General features: G+C 42.0%; 1 protein-coding gene across 1 annotated transcript in view; it reads right to left on the bottom strand.

The window, feature by feature from the left end:
* SRPRB (SRP receptor subunit beta) overlaps positions 1 to 727 on the bottom strand; it is a 35,759-nt gene extending 35,032 nt beyond the window's left edge. Inside the window, exon 1 of the mRNA XM_025374865.1 lies at positions 616 to 727. The gene's annotated coding sequence lies outside the window, so the exon portion shown is untranslated. The remainder of the gene's footprint in view (positions 1 to 615) is intronic.
* Between the last annotated feature and the right edge of the window lie 5,273 nt (positions 728 to 6,000).

A 6,000-nucleotide genomic window follows, 5' to 3' on the forward strand; every position in this document is an offset into this window, starting at 1 on the left:
AGTGGTCCCCAAACTCTTTGGCACCAGGGACTGGTTTCAGGGAAGGCAAATTTTCCATGGAAGGTAGGGGCATGGTTTCAGGATGAAACTGTTCCACCTCAGATCATCAGGCATTATTAGAGTCTCATAAGGAGCATGCAACCTAGATCCAGGGGTTGGGGACTCCTGCTCTAACCCACTTAATAAATGTGGATGTGTGGCTCCTGCTGTCACTTCCAGAGGTGGTCTAACAACTTCATTGCAAAAAGTCATCTCCAGAAGCCATTTATGTCCTGTTATTATTATTATTATTTTTAACAAATGGGAATTTACAAGATGTGTGATTTTCTAACTCTCATAAGTCGCAACCTCTTTACACCTAGAAGGGCTCGAGGTAGCAAATGTTTTCTTTTAAAAGACTGGGGGGAAGCTGAGAGCAGCTTTTTCATAGGATACACACGGGCCTTCTATAAACAGCCAATAATCGTCCCAAAGGTTGGTGGGCCTTTCCGATGGGCCTAATGGCGCCAAGTTATTCTTCCACTTCTGTTTTCCGGCACCAGCGTCTGGGAGAAGGAAAACCAGCTGGGCGATGGCCGCTAACCCTTCCACCCCTCATTGCCAGACTCCCCTCACCTTCTGGGCCCATTAAGGACTTTGTCGGTTGTCCTCAGGACTAGGTGAGTGTCGCCCACTTGGGACACTGCGGCCACCCGAGTATCCGGATCTGCGCGGCTCCACGGCCTACAGGGGCAGCTGAGCCTGCGCGTAGACCCGCTTTCCTGGCCCTCCGCACCCTCTAGTGGCCTCCGCGGCGTTGGGGCCGCCTCCCTGCTTCCCGCCCTGCCACACCTGCTGCCACCCAGGGCTCTGCGTCCAGGCGGCTCGGCGGAAGCTTCGTCTGAGCCTGGCAAGGTTGGGCGGGGAGACCCGGCAGCCGGCCGGTCGGGTGGGGAAAAGCGGTTCGCCGCTGCTTCAAGAAATGGGCCCGGCGGGACAGCCACGGCCAGGGCTCTGGATTCCACAGGGCGGAGGGCCTGGAGGGCCCCGCAGAGCTGGCCGCGCTCCCTTCTCAAATTCTGTTCGTCTTTTTATACTGATTTCAAAATATGGATTAGCCCTTTGTTCTTTCTTAAAAATCTTCACATTTTATTTGTTTTTGTCTTACAGGACTTCTGAATTTTGTATGATCTGAAATTAATATTTTCCTTAATTGCTACTAGGTTTGTGGAATGTTAGAAAATCTTCCCAAGTACTTACTGTATAAGAAATATGTTAACATAATAATGTTTTTATGGTTTTAATTTTATATTTAAACCTTTAATACGTTTTGAAAGTTTTTACTTTAACCAGTGAGTTAGAGGTCCACGAGATTTTCTTCTGTGCCAAAATTTTCAGCCGCTTTGCATCTAAGCACTTTAATGAGTAGCCTGTCTATCCCCCCAGAGTATAATGCCAGCTTTATCATGTACTAAATTCTCATTTGCATTTAATATCTGGAACTTTTATTCTGCTTCATTATTTCCATGTGACTACCACCCTTTCCAGTCATCATTATACATTTCATTTTTTAAAATAAGCTTCGTTGAATATATTTAAGGTCTACAACATGTTATGAGATACCTATGTAGTTAAAAATAAGAAAAGATCGGCCAGGTGCGGTGGCTCACACCTGTAATCCCAGCACTTTGGGAGGCCGAGATGGGTGGATCACGAGATCAGGAGATCGAGACCATCCTGACTAACACGGTGAAACCCTGTCTCTACTAAAAATACAAAAATTAGCCGGGCGCGGTGGCGGGCGCCTGTAGTCCCAGCTACTCGGGAGGCTGAGGCAGGAGAATGGCGTGAACCTGGGAGGCGGAGCTTGCAGTGAGTGGAGATCGCGCCACTGCACTCCAGCCTGGGCGACAGAGAGAGACTCCGTCTCAAAAAAATAAATAAATAAATCAAATAAATAAAAAAGATTACTACAGTGAAGCAAGGAATCCCAAATAAAGTAGAATTTATTACCTATACTGGGTCCTTGTGTTGTACATTAGATCTCTAGCATGTTTATCATACATATCTGCTACTCGGTTTTGTTTCGTTTGAGGCGGGGGTCTCCTGTCCCCAGGCTGGAGTGCAGTGGCACTATCAAATCCCTGCTCACTGCAGCCTGGACCTCCGAGGCTCAATCCATCCTCCTGAGTAGCTGGGACTGCAGGCGGGCACCACCAGGCCTCGCTAATTGTGTGTGTGTGTGTGTGTGTGTGTGTGTGTGTGTGTGTGTGTGTTTTGTTGTTGTTGTTCGCAGAGATGGGGTTTTGTCATGTTGCCCAGGCTGGTCTCAAACTCCTGGGCTCAAGCAATCCGCCCACCTCTGCCTCCCAAAGTCCTGGGATTACAGGACTGAGCTACTGCGCCTAGCCCTCCTGTCTGCTGCTTTGTATCCTCTGACCTACATCTCTCCACCCTCCACCTCAGGTTTTGTTATCTCTGTATACCTGTATTTGAATGTTTTCTTTAGATTCCCCATATGAGTGAAATCATGTAATACTTTTCTTTCTGTGTCTGCCTTATTTCACTTAATGCCCTCCAGTTTCATCCATGTTGTGGCAAATGGCAAGATATTCTTTCTGGGATGAATAATATTCCATGATATATATATATTATGGTTTCAAGCTTATATTTAATATATTTTATTATTTGGTTCTCATGGATTTCCTAGGTGTATAATCACTTACAAATAAAAGTAATTTTGGCATTTCTTTAATCCTGATATATATATATATATATATATATATATATGATGGAATATTATATATGTATTTTACATATATATATCAATTTCTTTATCCATTCATTTTTCAACAAGCATTTAGGTTGTTTCCCTGTATTGGCTGCAATACTACAATGAACATAGGATCGTAGATATCTATACAAGGTGGTTATCTCATTTTCTTTGGGTATATCCCCTAAAGAGGGATTGTTGGGTCATATGTAGCTCTGTTTTCAGTTTATTTAGAAAGCTCTGTACTGTTTTCCACAATGGCTATACAGTCTCACCAACAATGCACAAAGGTTCTCTGTTCTCTTCACCCTTATCCACATTTATTATTACTATTTTTTGACTTTTTGATAATAGTCATCCTAGTATTATCTAGTATCTCATAATGGTTTCAGTTCACATTTCCCTTGTGATTAGTGATGTTGAATACCTTTTCATATCCATCTTGGCCATTTTTCTTCTTGGAGAAATGTCTTTTCAGATGTTTGCCTATTTTTAAATGGGATCATTTGTTTTCCTGCTATTGAGTTGTATGAGTTCTTTATCAATTTTATGTATCTTATTAGATATATAGTTTGCAAATATTTTTTCCAATCCATAGGTTGCCATTTCATTTTGTTGCTTGTTTGCTATGCAGAAGCTTTTCAGCTTGGTGTAGTCCCATTTATTCGTTTTTGCCTTTGTGGCCTGGGCTTTTGATGTGATAGCCAAAAAATCATTGCTAAGGCCAAGGTTCAGGAGCTTATCATACATTTTAATAGCCGGAAGAGCTCATCCACTCTCATTATTTTTTTCTCAGAATTTTTCTTATCTGTCTCACTTTCATTTTTTAGTTGAGGATTAGTATCATTTTGTCAAGTTAAAAAATTGCATATTGATTAATTTAGGGAGAATTGACATCTTTACAATACTGAGTCTTCCTATCCAAGGCAATATGTCTTTTTTACATTATTTTTTACTTTGACAAGTGTGGTTTAAATGCAGCTTTTATTCATTTGCTGAATGATACATTTTATTTATTCTTGTTAATTATTATTGTCCTAACTCACTATTATTTGTATAAAAGAAAGTTATTTTTTATTTTAATATTTCCTTTCATACTGAATTTTATTTTACCACTTTTACACTTTATTTATTATTAGTAGTAATATTATTAGTATTATTTTGAGACAGAGTTTCGCTCTTGTTGCCCAGGCTGGAGTGCAATGGTGCGATCTCAGCTCACTACAACCTCCGCCTCCTGAGTTCAAGCAATTCTCCCACCTCAGCCTCCCGAGTAGCTGGGATTACAGGCATGCACCACTACGCCTGACTAATTTTGTATTTTAAGTAGAGATGGGGTTTCTCCATGTTGTCAGGCTGGTCTCGAATTCCCGACCTCAGGTGATCTGCCTGACTTGGCCTCCCAAAGTGCTGGGATTACAGGTGTTAGCCACTGCGCCCGGCCTATTATTATTATTTTTATTATTTTCGAGACAGAGTCTTGCTCTGTCACCAGGCCGGAGTACTCTGGTGCGACCTTGGCTCACTGCAACCTCCACCTCCCAGGATCAAGCAATTCTCATGCTTCAGCCTCTCGAGTAGTAGCTGGGACTACAGGTGTGCACCACCAAGCCAGGCTAATTTTTGTATTTTTAGAAGAGATGGGGTTTCGCCATGTTGGCCAGGCTGGTCTTGAACTCCTGACCTCAGGTGATCCACCCATCTCAGCCTCCCAAAATGCTGGAATTATAGGCATGAACCACTGCGCCTGGCCATAATATTTTATTATTATTTGGTTCTCATGGATTTCCTAGGTGTGTAATCACTTACAAATAAAAGTAATTTTGGCATTTCTTTAAATATTATAACTTATTTTTCTTACGTAATTGGATTGGCCACCTGTTCTAAAACACTGTAAAATAAGATAGATAGTAATCAGGTTTTTTCATGTTTAGTAGGAATGCTTCTGTTTCTTCATCATTAGGTATATATTAGTTTTTGTTTACATGTATATAAAATTATGGCCAAATAACATCTGTCTATCCTATTTTAGTAATTAATTTAATAATTAAGAATGGATGTTGTACATTTTTGTTCTAGCCCAGTTGCCTAAGAGTTCCAGGAATATACCTGTAGTCTAATAAAATTAGGTTTATTGATCCATTGCAATGAGACAGACTGCATTCCAGGGGAACCATGGGGTATCTCATCAAACAAAGGGAAAGGCAGAGTTATAGGATTTGGGGTAAGTTTACGTTAATATTAAATAAGGCAGAGTGTTGATAGGCTCAGAGGAAAGCAGGGCTATGTGTAACAAGGTCCGTATCAGGTCTGGACTGCAAAGTAGACCCAGAGCCCTATTTTCTTGAATACTAGACAGTTGAGAGAGGTGTGGAACGTTGTGTCCAGATACGTCTTACCTGCAGTTCTGCATTTGAGTATGAGTTGAGGCTGTGTTAGAAGTCAGGAAAAGAAAGGAGCCAACTGAAGTTATTTATAAAGCAAAATCAACAGAACTTGGAGACACTGGATATAGTATGAGGGAAAATGGCAAACTGAAATTTCATCCCTCTATTATGGCTTATGTGACTGGGTAGATGACCATGTCTTCAGCTGATATGGAATAGACTATAACAACAGTTGGTTTAGGGAAGCAAGAGAGAGAACAGGATGATCACCTCAATTTTTGATTTGTTGGGTTTCTGACTGCTGCAAGACTCGAGTATAGACCCACAGGTAGGTAGTAGGACATGTAAGTGCAGGGATACTGCTGCAGGCTGGGGTCACAGCTATAGATATAGATACCCAGGAGTCATGAGCATCACTGAAGGAGGGCCTGCAAGGTGAGAGGAACACTGACTGGATCAAGAGAAAACCTCAGAAAGATTTCCCCAAAGTTTCCAGGCTAGTAGGATGAGCCCACAGTGAAGACTACAAATGAACAGAGAGAGGTGGGAATCAAAGTGGAGACCCGCCATGTCAAAGAAACTGAGGAAAAGAGTTCCAAGGAAGAGGGAGTGGTCAACTCTATCAACTGCAGGAAACGGGCTCAGGAATGGAAGACCTGAATTGGTTTAACAGTTGCCAGGTAGATGGTGACTTTTGCCAGGGTACATTCAGGTAAGTTGGTGAAGCAGAAGACAAAATTCTATGTGTTCAGCCAATAATAAGAAGTGAGACAGAAGAGTGAGCCTCCACCTTACAGGAAGCTGGGCTAAGAAGGGCAGGAGACAGGGCAGTAATTGCTGTGGCATCAGGCTCAGGGAATG

The sequence above is a fragment of the Theropithecus gelada genome, chromosome 2 (genome assembly GCF_003255815.1).
Source record: "Theropithecus gelada isolate Dixy chromosome 2, Tgel_1.0, whole genome shotgun sequence".
In the NCBI taxonomy this organism is placed as follows: Eukaryota; Metazoa; Chordata; class Mammalia; order Primates; family Cercopithecidae; genus Theropithecus; species Theropithecus gelada.